This window comes from Pygoscelis adeliae, unplaced genomic scaffold, assembly GCF_000699105.1.
Source record: "Pygoscelis adeliae isolate BGI_AS28 unplaced genomic scaffold, ASM69910v1 Scaffold297, whole genome shotgun sequence".
Taxonomy (NCBI): Eukaryota; Metazoa; Chordata; class Aves; order Sphenisciformes; family Spheniscidae; genus Pygoscelis; species Pygoscelis adeliae.
Window position 1 is genome coordinate 746,858 of NW_008825211.1, and position 15,426 is coordinate 762,283.

Below are 15,426 nucleotides of genomic sequence, written 5' to 3' on the forward strand. Positions count from 1 at the left end.
TGTTCATTTGTCTTCCAGTCATGCCTTTTGGGCTTGATTGTATCTGCAGAGGCCCCCGATTTCCCTTTCCGCAGCACAAGTGCTCCGTGTACTTTCTGTTTCCTCTGCAATTCATAAAGTCTCTCCCTAAACTGCGGCGTACTTAACTGTGCCTTTCGGTCCCGAATTAGCTCCCCTCGCGCGCGCTGACGTGCGGCTGGACGGTGCTCCGCTCGGCTGGCTTTTCCTCGGGCGGCTGTGGATGGTTGAGCGCCGTCTCCCCGCGGCGTGGAGGTGCTCGGGCTGACCCTTGTCACGAGGCGAGAGACGTGCGACGTCCTGCCAATCTCCTCCTCCCAGCGCTGGTACGACAAAGAAGTATTTGAAGCATCCCCTAGAGAACTGTGTTACCAGCCAGCGCGCTCGGGGAGGAGTGACTCTTGCCTCACTTTCAAAGTGCAAACGAGGTAATTTTTGTACAGCGCCGCCTTCGATTTTTTTGCGGGTGAGATCGTGCGTCTGAGAAGAAGCTGGCTGCGAAGGAGAGGTTTGTACCTGTTCACGTTGTGTACCGCGATCTTTCTAATCTGTCGTTTCTTAACGTACCGTGATCTTTCTCATCAATTAGACTCAATTTGGCTGCTTAAGATCCGTAAGTCATCGTGTCCATAGAAATACTCGATCCAAAATGATTGAATGAGAAAAGTGTTCTCGTCGTGTTCTGCAGTATTTTTCCAAACTACGTAAACGGCATTGTTTTGCTGATTTCAAATGCGAATCGGTTAGTCCCGTCTGATGTTACGGGATTCTTGTATGCCGTCGTCCATCTCCTCAAGAAATAGATGAAAGTTTTTGTTTCAGTGACAATAAATAAAATCCACCTATCAATTTTTTGCCTGTTGATGGTCTTTTAACTCTTTGAATTAAAAAATACTGGCTCTTAATCTGTCACTTTTTGGAACTGAGAATACATTTTTGAGAATTATTTCCGTGCGACTCGACTACCTGCCAGTCGAGCGGATGCGGTTCTCCAGAGGCGTCTAAACTGTGTTACCTTCTTGTTCCTTCCACTCAACTGAATCATTCTGTTCCTATTTTTGTGTTGGAAACATTGATATCACTAAATACGAGAGGAAAACGTCAACGGCAGTGCTATGTTTATTTATCTCCTTGGCCGGTCGGGTCACGTGCAGCTGGAGCACGTGTGGTCCTTTGCCCAACGAAGAGATAGGGGCCGTGGGAGGGAGTTTGGGAGAAGGTTTGAGCAGGTGGGGAAGAGCTGGAAGTACATGTAGGTGGTGGTTGATGGCCTTCACGTAAAAATCGATGGGAAGTAAGTGCTTATTTGTCTCGCTGATTTTGGAACGTGTATGGGATATATATTTTGTATTGTTGTGCTCTGATGTGTTGATGCTTTGCTGTGTTGGGTGGATAATCTTGACGTGGGATTTTACGTTTATTCACTGGTTGGTTTGAATCGGTAGCAACAGAAAGAGTTGTGAATTTTCAGGGTTTTCTTCTGTTGAGAGGCAGGTGCGCTTTGCGATGGGCATCTGAAGCATGAATCCCAGACCCGTAGTTAAGATCCCGGTCAGGGAAGATCCAGCTCTTGAGGTACATCCAGCATTTGCAGAGCTTCTGAAATTTGTGGAAGCTCTTGAGTATGAAGCAGCTTTTGAGAACCAGGCCATTTTCTTGTCTTGGGCTCCAAACAGGAACACGAATACACAAATCTGAGTCATTTCCAGATAGATTTTTGATCTATAACTTTGCTCAAATATGAGCATTTTGTTATTTATCTGTTTTTCTAAAATCTCCTTCTCACTGCCTCTCAGGCTGAAAGCAGATGACACGGTTCCTCACACTTGCGTTGAAGTAAACCTTCTATTTCTTCCCTCTTTCCTGTTGGAACCCTGCAGGGAAGCGATGACGATGATGATGATATTCATGGCACAATGCTTTATTTTTCAAAGAACCGTACAGGGAACGAGGTTCTGTTGAGGATGACAGAGACGCATTGGTTTCCTCACAGTGTGAGTGGGACTTGAATAATTTTTAAAAAGTTCCTCTGAGTTTTGTTTACTATGGATGTGCTGAAAACCCTGAGCACCGCAAAGGAATTTCAAGTGACCGTGTGCTTTCTGGGAGGGAAACATGTGGGCCTGTTGACGCTCTCCAGCAACCATTTAGGAGGTTACCACCATAGGATTTGTAAAAGCTGAAAAAACACGTTCCTGTCCTCTGTTGGAGATGCCGTTTTGTATTTGGCTGTACTTTTTCCTCTCTCTCCTTTCTCTCCTTGAGTGAAATGGTCACCTGGAAAACTGGAAGGTGGGAAAAGTAAAAGAGCAGAAAAATGGGGTATATCACAGCTTTCATGTGATCACTTTCTCAACAGGATGATTAATGCTGAAGTGTGTTTTTAGGCTGAACATTTTTGCCTTCCTTGCCTTAGCAAGGGTTAGAGATTTGGGAGGATTCTTGAAGACAAGCTTAGAGTATTTTATGAGAGGAAAAAATACTAAACTGGCAAGGAAAGAATAGATGCCATCATGCTTGCTAGGCATGTCTAATTCTTTGATAAAATGGATAAAGATTGCAGACTGCAGCAAAAGTTAAAATAGACCATAACATCTCAGGTTCTGCAGGGTTTTTCTTCTCGCTTGTAATTTGTTGTAGAACTTAATCAAAGAGATCTGGCTCTTTTATGGCATCGGACTCTTTAGTTTATAGTTTATCTGCCAGGAAATAAAGCACAGTATTTGGGCTTTTGCTTTCTTTGGTGTTAGATACCCAACTCTCTAAACTTGATAATGTGTGGATTTTATCATTTTGATGTTGGAAATACATCCTGAAGACCAGTGGGAAGTTTTGAGTGCAGTCTGCTTTTCGCCCATTTTCCTTTCAGTTCTTTATACTTGAATTTGTAGGAGCTGACAACTTGCTTTTTTAAGGGACAAGGGGCTTTATGTGGTTATTCATAACAAACTCCTAAGATTCTCCGTGGTCCCAACAGATAAATCTGTTCCTGTTCTGTTGGTCACCCTGTTCAATGCAAGATTTTGGACTTAATGGCATTCTGTGTGTGCATATGTGTGTGTGTGTATATGTTTTACATATGAGACCCCTTGTTTTGTATTTATTGAGAAGACAGTTGGAGGTGATCTCTGGAAACCAACTCGTTTAAATGTCCCTAGATGGTTACTACCTAGAATCACAGAATCATTAAGGTTGGAAAAGACCCCTAAGATCATCGAGTCCAACCGTCGACCCAACACCCCCATGCCCACTAAACCATGTCCCTCAGCGCCGCATCTACACGTCTTTTAAATACCTCCAGGGATGGGGACTCACCCCCCTGGGCAGCCAGCCTGTTCCAATGCTTGACAAACCTTTTGGTGAAGAAATTTTTCCTAATATCCAATTCTAAAAAACAGTCTCTCTACAGCAAGGTCAAGAAATAAATAAGCAGACTGACCCATGAAATCAAGTATATATCTATTATTCTCAACTTTAGTAATTCTAACAATTCTATTATTTAATATATCATCAGATACACTGTGTTGAAGTTTTTTCCTTTTTAAGAACCAGAACACTTTTGGTGTTTCAGTAAGTTCTTATTCATACAACATCTATAAAGATTGTAATATTTATATCAACAGTGAAAAATGTTTTAAAAATTGAGTGAGCATGGCCACACCATTTCTGATACAGGCCAGGATGCCGTTGGCCTTCTTGGCCGCCTGGGCACACTGCCGGCTCATGTTCAGCCGGCTGTCGACCAGCACCCCCAGGTCCTTTTCCGCCAGGCAGCTTTCCAGCCCCTCTTCCCCAAGCCTGTAGTGCTGCATGGGGTTGTTGTGGCCGAAGTACAGGACCCGGCACTTGGCCTTGTTGAATCTCATACAGTTGGCCTGGGCCCATCGATCCAGCCTGTCCAGGTCCCTCTGCAGAGCCTTCCTACCCTCGAGCAGATCAACACTCCCGCCCAACTTGGTGTCGTCTGCAAACTGACTGAGGGTGCACTCGATCCCCTCGTCCAGATCATTGATACTTGGCTTAACCTGTTTCTAGAGGTACTTGGCCCTAACTGAAGGAAGCCTCCAAGCATGTTTGATCTTCTCCTGCCGTTCAGGTGGACAAAGTAAGGTCACTCATTACAGTTGTGGATGATTTTTCAACCAAGATGAATGTAGCATCTATCCGGACAGGCAGGCTCTAAGGACTTGTCCCCATTGAAGAGCATTTTGAATTAAGCTTGTGAGCATTTAAAGTGCAATTACTTTGGAATAGGTCCCCGTATGAACATTTATTCTGTAGTAGTTTATTCTGCAAATAATTTTCTTCAGTTTCCTGTGTTTGTCATCACTTAATGAGACATTTAATGGCTTTTGCAAAAACTACGGCATTCCACATATTTTTCAGGTTCAATGTTGTGTGGTATAGGCAGCTAGAATCAGATTTCCAGTTGGCCTTGTGGTTGTTTGGAGGAGGAAATCGGACTTTTCTTACGTGTGCCCTGCTCTTGTCCTGGGGTGGCCAGTGCTGTATTCAGAGAGAGGGTGGTCACTTGGCCACGAGAACAGGGTGACCTGAACGCTTTCCCGTTGGTCATCCTTGCCTCTTATCGTGGTGCAAGTGAGAAGTGAAACCAATGCAAGGCAAATCGGTTAAAGCTCAAGTTTGCTCTTGATTTGACTTGTATTCACAACAGAATTTTTGAAGTCTTAAAATGCAGTGCCATAAATTTGATAAATGGCTTCTTTTTCTTCACTGTAGCAGCCAGCTGAGTCTTCTGAATTATGGACTGATCTCATTTGGAAGCTCAATAAAATATTTCTTTCCATAAGAATTTTTTTCACTGTCTGTGTATAACACACACACAAAAATTGAAGTTGTAGAGAAGATACTTGGTTTGGGCTGGCTACTTCTGTGGTAGTAGACTTACGTTGTGGGCTCAGTAGAGAAATGTGGTATCATATCTGCTCTCATCTGAGTTTCAGCTTTTCTTTCGTAATTCCTGGAATTTGATTTTACATATGTGTTTGTTAGCGTTACCATCAAGAAGTAATGTCTTAAATTGCTTTAGCTTTGTAAAATGATTTTGGGAGTGTTTTGCAACAGATCGGTGTTATCTAGAGTTTTTGCTGGTTTGTAGATCAAATCCCTCGTTTTACGTTACAAACAACTTCTGAAGAAGGGGCATAAAACCCTCGGAGCTCCTTGGTTGCTTTTGGATTGCCATTTAGCAAAGTGTCCAGCACGAAGCATGTTGTCCTCTCCCTCTTTTTCACACCACCACTGCGAAGGTGGTCCAAGAGATTGCCCCTTTCCTTTCTGATGCTGCCTCTACCACAGTGACCTGCAGCTGTATATACCATTAAGGCCGCTTTTGTCCAAGATTCTTGGAAGGTCTTTGCAGACCTCCCTGGGTTAAGCCTTGCAAGATCCTCGTGCGTAGATGTACTCTCTCCGTTTTCACCATGGAAAACGGAGCCTGGAGATTTCTTGCTGACATTGCGCAGCAAGGTTGGATCAGATGCTGTGCTGCTTCTCCCTCTGTGGAGGCCAGGAGATGGATTTGCTTTGCTTTGTGTGCTGTTGGGATGTGCTCAGATGCTGCATTGGTGACTTTCTGTATGGACTTAGAAGAGAGTTCCTAGAGCTTAAGGCTTAATTAGACCGACCTCCTCGAAACCACAGATCCTTACGTTTTCTCTGGAAAGGAGCCTAATGACTATTTATTTTGGGCTGTTTACCTTCTACCAGGACAGTCAGTCTTCATTTTTAAGATCTCAAGTCATGAAGAATCTGCCACTTCTCTTGATGTATTTTCAGCAATTAATTACCCTCTCTGATTAAAACATTGAGGTCTAATTTGAATTAGTTTCCAACTGTTGCTTCCAAAAGCCTTTTCTTGCCTAAATTAAAAGGTCCTTTGATACCTGATAACTTTTCCCATTGGAGGGAACTCATAGTTCCATAACTGAGTGGTCTTTCAGCTTTTATTTTGGGCGAGTTAAACATGTGGCATTGAGCTGGGAAGCGTTGGGCAGTTTCTGGCCTGGCAGTACCTCAGATTGTGTTTCAGAGTATCAGGCTTTCAGATTTTGTTTCCTAGATTTGAATTTCCTAGATTCCTACAACCTCGCATTTGATTGTATCGAAATCTGCTTTGAGTGGCCTTTGCAGTCCGAATTGCTGTGTATCGTCGGCCTGTCCTCTTCATCTGTCACCCAGAGGACCATTCACAAATCTTGTCCGTGATTATATTCATTTCCAGATCTATGGTGGGCCTCTTGAATCGTACCGGGCTCCGTATCAAGCCCAGCAGAACCCTACTACAGCTAATTTTGTTAACGGTGATTTTCCACAGATGACTGCTTTTAGTCATCTGTCAGTTGGCCAACTCTAAATTGATTTAGCGTGCTTTGTTGACATAGTATAGTGGTAATTTTTTAATCAAGATGTCATGCTCAACAAAAGTTTGCCTGTTACATTGCAGCAGTTTCTTTAATCAACCTGATTTCGAATCTCGTCTAAGAATGAAATCAGCTTTGTTTGACAAGGCCTATTTTCCATAACATTGAGTTGACTGTCATTAATTTTGTTCCTGTCCTTTTTAAGTCCAGATCAAGTCTGATTCAGTTTTCCCTCATTTTGTCCAGAGCCGATGTCTGGCTCACTGATTGATAGTTACTTGAGTCTTTTTGCCCTCTCCTGATGCTGTCATGTGAGAAATGCTTGTCTTCCAAATTTTCTCCTGCGTTCCAAAAAAATATTGAAAATGAACCCTCGGGGTCTCAGAAATGGTGGAGGACTCTTTGAGGACTCTCTTGTTAAACAGCCTGGGCCTCTGAGGCACCTTTCCTTACTGAAGAGCAGAGCTGGTAGAGAGCTCGGGAGACTCTCCAGTCCGTTCACCTCCTTGAGGCAAGGTAAAGTGTCTCTGGAGCATCCCTGAAACATGTGTTTCTAATTTTTCCTTAAAATCTTCCAGTTTAGGAGGTGCCCCAGCCTCCTTAGGTAGCTGGTGGTGGGTGCTTAACCAATTTACTTAGAAGCTTTTCCAGTATCTTGTATCTCTGGCAAATTAAGATACTTTGCTTCATTCCAGAGGAGGTGCGAAATAACCCACCCCCTTGTCTCCCTTGCCACTGATGGGAGCGTGTTACATTCTCCTTCAGTTTTCTTTCCTCTAGGCTGAACAAGGTCCTTTAATCTGTTCTCATGGATCGTATTGTTTCCAAATCTCTTTATTATTTTTGCAGCTTTCCTCTGTACTCTGATGTGTTTACTCCTCTTTGTACACGGACTCGGTGCTCCGTGGCCTTGTCAGCATTGTATGAAATGAAATAATGCTGTTTTCCCCGTGGTACTCCATTAAAACAATCTGAAATGCCCCCCCCCCCCCCTTTTTTTTTTTTTTTGCAAATCCATTGTGATGTTGACTTATATTCATTTGTGATCCAATATATCCTCTAGGTTATTTTCTCTTGTCCGTCAGCCTGGCTGGTTACTCTCCACCTGCGCAGCCTACGCTGCTCTTGCACTTGTCTTTATTGAGTTTCGCCAGGCTATTTTGGTTTGACACAATTTGATCTTGACGTATCCGTGTTGTTTCATTCTTTGCTTTACCCTGTAGTTGCTTCCATAGAGGTTGCTTAATAATTTTTCTAGTATCTTCCCATTGATTGCAAAGGAAGATAAATCTCTAATTTGCTTTAGAAGCTTTTCCAAGCTCTGTAGCTATTTGATCCCAAAAGCACTTTGAAACTTTGTGAGTGAATGTAAGTGGATCATCTATATGCAAATTCCTTAATTTTTCCTCTGCTAAGTTATATTTGTGAAAAATCAACATCTTAAGTGATGCCTATTTCCATTATGTTGATATTTCATTAAGATGATAACTAAAAAGCACAAACATCATACAAGTTAAAATCAATTATTTAAATCAAGACATTCCGCAATCCTGATTGAATTACTAGACTTAGATATATTTAAATGCGAGCCTGTTCTTTTTCTCCCCTGTCAAGACTTCCAGTCCAGTGATTACCGCAGCTTTATTGGTTGTAATGAGGTCGGTCCAAAATAGCTACTTTGTGTTATAAATTGTAACCTAGCATTTTGGGAGACTAATCCCCTATAATTACTGGCTGCCTGAGAGTTTCTGTTCCCCTCCTGTCTCCTCCGTAACCCCACATCTTTTTTTTTCCCCCTTTACGTGCCTGTGGAGCCGTGTACCCTGCTCCCCGTCTTGGTGCTTCCCAGAACCTCCTCCTGGGCTTCACCCGTTACAACACACCGAGTTACTGCCCAACTGCCCTGGGAATTTGGTTCTGCGGTACTGATAACTGTCAAAGGGGTGATTCTTTTCCCCCCCCCTCTTTGTAGGGGGGTCCGTTGCAGCCGTCTCTTCCCTTTCATATCCGAACACCGTCAAACTAATGATTTTAAAGTCCTGTCGCGCACTCATCGCACCAGATTTGATTTAATTTTTTTATTGCCAGTCAGGATTTTATTTGTTCCTGCTTGTTATTCAGCCTCCTTGCACCCATATATGGCAATAGAAAATTCATTTTCTTTATGGACGCTCTTGTCTGACTTTGAACCTCATTTGCCCTTCTAAGTGTCCTTCTCTTGTGTTTAGCTGATTCCTTTCCTGGATGCATCAGCAGTTTCATCTGGGAAGGTGTCTTATTAGTTCGAAAGATGCTGGCTCTGCAATTCATGATCTCTCTGTTCCCTGCAATATTGTTCAATCGCTCAAATCCAAATATTCTCCTCAGTTGTGCAGCCTTGTTTGGCTGGCCGACCTTTTTTTTTGCCTTCTCTTGCATCTAGTACTGGATGCATGCTTTAGCTCGGGGATCAACAACCTGTGGATGTCCAGTCAGACTGTGAACGGGGTGTGGGGCTACTAGCACCGGCGTTTTGAGGCGCTCATTTGCAAGAGGCAGCAGTTTGCAATTTCTGACTCTCCCTGAGCTCTACACTCGGCAAAAGCCGCTGTCTCGCATAGAAGCAAGATACCATTGACTAGCAGATTCCTGCCTGTTCGAGAGGCAGCTTCTACCAGATCCTGCTCGGTTTCTCTTGGCACACTCGAGCCGTAGCTTTCTTCATGGGGAAAAAAAAGCCTGGCATGGCACCGTACAAAGATTGCCAAACCTTGACTTAGACTTTCCTTTTCAGTTCTTTTCCAGGATCCCTGAAATCTTTTCTCATCCGCTTAGTTCCAGCTGACGCGGAATTACAGCTCCCGGTATGCACGGTTACTTCTTTTGACCAGAGTGATTAGCCAATATTTGTGATCGTCTGTTGAAAGGGGAAATCGATGACAGCCAGGTATTTCTCAGAGGCAGTCGTGCTGATTCACAGAGCATGTTTGCAGAGGCTGGTTTTTCCGAACACAGCCTGAAGCAAACAGCGGGAGACCATTTTGCTCAGTATTCCAAGGTCGTTTTTTCCTGCCAGCAATAAATACATGCGCGCCCGCACGCACACGTACGCGCAGAGTTTTTCTGTGACTTACACCACGGGTGTTTCTCTGGCTGTCCTTGACTTTCTCGTGCTTTCCCGATGCTCCTCACTGACGTTTCTGGCTCTGTCAGTAGGCTCGACAGTGTGCGTATTCTCTCCTGTTCTCTGCGGTTTACATAGTTTCCCCCTTCTGATGCTCTGTGTTTGTGTTCAGCCCTCGGGAAGCTTTTTTTTTTTACTGACATCTGTTTAGGCCAGTTTGTGGCCAGCCTAGCTGGCTTTAACCTTTTCATCCGAAATTCCACGTAACAGAATTGACTTCAATGGAGATTTTTTGGATGAATTCGTAATCTGGTTCAGCCTTGTGCTTTCACTTCAGGGGAGATAGCTCTGCCGGAGAACCCAGATCTCCAAGCTTTCTTGTTATGGCCAGTATTTTGCTAGTGACGAATGACGATCTCATGGTCGGATCGTGGGAGACTGGCATCCGGTTCTTTCCGTGCCCACAATTTCCCTCTAGTCCACAAACCGCATAAGCGGTGCCTCAGTTTCCCATTTGGAACATGGCAAAAGGGGTTGGTAATGCCTGTACTTCCCAAGACAGATAAATGAGACGTGCCCTGATACCCCCAGCGACGACTTCCCCCTTCTCCAGCACTTGAAGGAAGGAAAAGGTTGTGGGCCCCGTGCTCGTGGTCGCCTGGTTGGGTTCCTTCAGTGTGCCCTATACGGAGTTTTTCTTTTAAGTTTTGTACAGATTTCGAAACAGCAACAAATTGTCCTGCTTACATGGAAATGGCGCTTGCAGAAAGTGCGTAACATCAGTGCTGCAGAGACTATTCTGGTGTCTTACTCGTTTCGGTTTACAATTCGGGCTGGTGCCTTTGATCTGTGAAACTCTTGATTTGAATCTTATCTCCTTGAGAGACCTCTTTCCCCAGGACTGTGCTGGCAGTCAGGATTAGCTGGGCTTTACTTCGTTAACAATCTTGTTTTTAAATCTGAGAGGACTTCAGCAGAGTTTTCTCCTGGAGCAGGGGGGACATTGTTTCTGGAATATGTTTTCCTCGGTGTTACCAGGATTTTCTGGCTATCGAGATAAGCCGCGGGGCTTATGGATCACGGAGTTTTCTTCGTGCAGTGGCAACTGGAGGAAGCCATATGTGCCTTCAGTGGTTTTAGGTTTTATCTGACCTTGCTATGATTTTACCTTTTTATTATTATTTCATATTTCTTGTTTTGTCTGTGTGTTTATATTAACCAAAAGATAGTGGGAAGAACACTGGGGAAACCAATCCCTTATTCTTTGGCTTTTGGTTTCTGCCTGCCCTCCTGAGACGCTGGCAGGGTACCAGAAGCATGGGCTGTCCTAAGGGAGGAGAAAACAGGGTCAGACGGACTTGCCTCGGTTAAGTTCTAGAAGCAGGCGATCTTTGTCTTCAAAGTTCATAACTCGTTCTGATTTAAAGAGAAAACAACATTGGAAAATCTTAAGGCCCAACATGGCAACACACATTTTCTGTATCTTGACAAGTTTCAAAACTGTTTCGCGGTCGGAGTTAATAACCGTGAGCTTTTGCAGGTGTCAGAACTGCAAGGGCTGTTCTGGAGTGAGGTCACTCACCTAGAAAGTTTGAATTACGCCCGTTAGTGTTACCTCTGGCTCTGGTACATCCACAGGAAGAAAAATGTAAATCAGTACCACTCAGTGGACCTAAGATACTGATATTCTTACTAGCAGCCATATAACTTCTCAAGCAATAACTGCTACCTGGAGGGCTAACCGTAAATTCTCGTTGATGCTAAACCAATCTTGTTGTTGATAAAAGGTACAACCCCAAACTCTGAGATACTGCAGTGCCAAACAAACTCGAAGACAAAGGGACCCTTTGCTGCCATCGCTTTCTACGTCTCAGCAGAATAAGAATCGTGATTGTATTTCGTGACTGCAAATTCCTGAAGCGCTGGCACCCAAATCCAGAAATCCTGGCGCTGTTCTCTGAAGGCAAGAAGTTTTGTGTAGGTGTCTTGCAGTAATTTTAGCTCCTTCCCTTGGTACAGCACATACCCTCTCTGAACTAAGGCTATTGCTTGCCTCCTGTTGTAAAATATAGCATGCCCTAAAGGCTGTTCTGATAGCCAAGTATCAGGAGATAGTATTTCTATGAAATAGCATTTAGACTATGTACTAAAACCACCTGAAGTACTTTTATGGCTTCCTTCTCAGACCATCCGAATCACTTACAAACTGTAGTTAACATAACAGTGCTTTTAGAGGAAGAGAAGTGTTGCTCACCCGTTTCCCACCTGTAAAATGTGCGTCGGATGGGCTGAGGGCCTGGTTTTGTCGCTGGTTTAGGCGGGTGCAGGTCCTCGGTGCTGCGAAAGATGTAGTTCTGCCCTCCCTCCTGCCGCACTCTCTAACATACCTTGTGCCGAAGGCATCGTTTCATGAGATACTGATGGGACCAATATACCAATACCTTCTGCTTGGTGCTGCCCGGTGATGTTTCCGTGTGGTGTGAACTTGTGCTTGGGAACACATGGCCAAGGAGAAGGGAGGAAAGGTGAGACCACAACTTCTGGTAACACCATGACCTTAAGTTTGGCTTCAGGAACTGAAACAGCATCCTCAGGGTGTACTTTTACGATGTGTTTGAGGTAAGGGGACTGGCCACCTTGCTACACCATCTGTGATGCTTGTCTGGCTGCGTGGTGAGCTGATTCAACGCACTGAACCTTGCAAATAACCTGCAGGAAAACCTTGCAAATAACCTGCAGGAAAACCTTGCAAATAACCTGCAGGAAAACCTTGCAAATAACCTGCAGGAAAACCTTGCAAATAACCTGCAGGAAAACCTTGCAAAGCGTAAATTGGAAGGGGAAGAATAAGCTCAGGGATAATGTCTGGCATCTTCTGGGACTTTTAGCAGGACAACTCCCTTTTATTTTACATTTTTTTTTAAAGTTATAGCAATGCAGTGTTTCTTTTGCTGGCTCAAGAAGGTAGACACCAGGGGCTGACTTGATCTTCTTGCACTCTTAGGGATCTTGCCATTTAGTAAAGAGGGAGCGGAAAAAAATCCGGAGATTAAATTTACTTAAGATGTGCTCTCAGGACGAAACACGGATGCTTTGTTTGAGATCAGCAGCCTCTGCAAATCTTTTTATATTGAAAAAATTTAATGGGAGTATCCATTTTAAGATTATTGGGGAGTATACAGAGTCTATTCCTGGTACTGAGAGCGGAAATCTGTTTTAATTGGAGCAGCTTTCTGGGAGCTGTGCTTCCTGCCAGAGTGGTAACAGTAAGAACGATCAGTAGCATGAGAGATTATAAAAAAAACCCCCCAGGCGTTTTACATCCGTTTCAAGTAGCCTGAGTACAGTCAGAGACAACAAAAATTGGGCAGCACCGGGGAAAACAGAGACTCTGTGTAGGGGATTCAGAGACTGTGTACTAAACCTCCCCCAAAAGTACCTGAATCAATGGGGACATAGTTCCGGGGTTCACCTCTTGTGTTTGTTTTATTGAATGTCTCATACTTAGAGAGGGGATAAAAATCCACTGCTGCCACAAATAGCACTTGAGATTTCTTTGTTACTTATGTATAATTAACCCTGATGATTTCTTCCTGATTTGATTCGTTTCTGTATTTGTAGGCAACATACAAGAGCGAAGAAACGAAAACAGTTAAAACTAGGAAACGAAGACAAAATGTTATCAGATAACCCAGGGAAGTTAGATAGCTGGAAGCCTTTCAAAATATTTTTTGAAGATAACTGTATCCCTCTAATTTCAGAAGGAAAAAAAAGCATGCAGGTACTTTATTTTGAAAACCAGGTCTGTTTTCCAGAATGCCTGGAAAACTGAGCTTAACCGTTAGAAGTGCTGCTCCTTCAGCGTTTGCCTCTTAGAAGTTTTTAACAGGTGTAATTTATTTCTGTTTGACAGCGTGCCTGTCATACGCATGAATAACAAAACCTCAGAATTTTGTTCTCGTGTACTAAAATGAAGAGGAAAAGGAAAAGGCTGTATTCAAAAATAAATTTCAGATAATCTGGGACAACGGACATTAAAATATCTCTGCTATAAACGTGTTAGTTGCCACAGCAGGAAAGACTGTGTGCTGTAATCTTCATTTTCATACCCTAATTAGAGTTTGAGTCCTTCTAAAATTTACCTCTAATTCTAAGTTTCCTTAACTCAGCCTGTTTGTTTTCAGAATGATTGCACTATCTCTGATGTATCTGACCAGAAGCGGCTGATTTTTATCTTAACACTGATTTTTCGTCTGAGTGACTTACAGGCAACGGTAGTGCAATATGTTCTTATTCTCTGAAACTGCAGCTGTTTGACGTGTCGTGTATAGAGTCATTAGTGAAGTGATACAGCACAGAGTCGCACATTCGTGGACTAAAAGCATATTACGCTTTAGCAAGGGATAAACTGACATTTGCAGAGAATGCTCTGATTCTCTTTTTCTCTTTGGAAGTCTTGAATGCACCGTATTTTTACTATCTTTTTCACATTTGATAGAAGAATCAGCACAGTAAAATAAATCTGTATTAATGTGTGCTGTTATGACACAGACGATTAGTACAGGCACACTGCAGTATGTTCTCTTTTTTGGGGGGGGACCCTTTTAGCAGCACAGAAAGGGAGCGATAAGATGGAGGTCCCTGCTGCAATTTCATAGCAGCTGCTCCTTGAAGGAAATTATCATCTGGTTTGAACCTTTTTGCAGAAGTTGGATGCAGCAATAGATACAACAAAGCTATTTATCTGATAAGAATTGTTTAAATAGGATGTTTGTCATAATAACGGTGTAATTTGCAGGGCTCAAATTGCTGTGGTTTTATTCTTGTAGAAATAACGAGATGTGTTTGGACTTGCAGGACTCTGTTGTGGTGGATTTTGGTGGCAGGTTGGCGGAGTGTGTACTCTTCATCCTGGGCGGTGCTGGACTAGTGCCTTCAGTAGCGCTGGGCGATCAGTTTTGAGTTTTGAGCTGGCAGGTGGTCACCAGGTAACCGGCTGGTCTTTCCAAAAGTGCACAAAACGGATGAGAACCCATCATTAAAGGTTAAAGACACCATTGTGTTTTTATGTGGATTTTCACTTCAAGCTCTTCAGTTTCTCAAAACTTAATGTCTCTTAAAAGCCGTAGATCAGGAAAGTTGTGAAAATCCATTTTTCAAAGGTTATTGTTTCCACCTTACCTATTCGGGATTCTGCCTTGTATAGGCATGCAATAAACAGCTCTTAAAAATGTCTTCATATAAGAACATTGAGAGACAGCCAAACCTCAAATAAGAAAGGAGTGCTTAAAGACTTGAACTCAGTCTTGTTAGAGCAGATCTACTTTGCAAGTTACTGTCAAGTTAATATCAAGTTAATATTAAGTTAATAATGCCTAAATAGGCTGCCAGTTTATTTCTTCACTAGGAAATTAAATCAGGTTGACTGTGCTCAAATTACCATTTTCAAATTAAGTAGCTCGAAGGAGAGCGGCAGCACTGAGAAGTAACCCTCGTCCTGCGGTGCCTGCAGACCTGGTGCTGTGCTACGACCTCTTGGGGATGTATCAACAAATGAAGCCGTTCTTTAAATTGTGTCCCAGCCAACTGTGACTTCCGAGGCATTTTAGTACCAAGTGACATTCTGGTTAAGAAAATTGGCAGTACGTTATGAAATAAAGATTATGTTAATCACATTAAGAACAGCAGTTGTGTTGCAGACAATGACCATTGACAGGTTATCGTGGTCAAACGGATGGGGTTTTAGAAGGGTTTCAATGAACTAGCAGTGGACCCAACAGTATTTTTATTAGTGCTCTTGAAGTCGTGTCACCAGTACTGTTTGCGAATGACATGTCATACAGAGGGGCAGAACAGTAAGTCACGACCCATTAAATAGAGGAGGAGATGGGCACCTTGGTGGGGTCTCCTGGTCTCCGACTG

At 43.3% G+C, this 15,426-nt stretch overlaps 1 protein-coding gene across 2 annotated transcripts in view; it reads left to right on the plus strand.

Moving 5' to 3' along the window:
• The first annotated feature begins 505 nt into the window (after positions 1-505).
• Positions 506-15,426, plus strand: part of FAM168A (family with sequence similarity 168, member A) — a 212,840-nt gene continuing 197,919 nt past the window's right edge. The window contains exon 1 of one of the 2 annotated variants that reach the window (XM_009329027.1): positions 506-526. The gene's annotated coding sequence lies outside the window, so the exon portion shown is untranslated. The remainder of the gene's footprint in view (positions 527-15,426) is intronic. The other variant, XM_009329026.1, reaches the window with a different exon arrangement.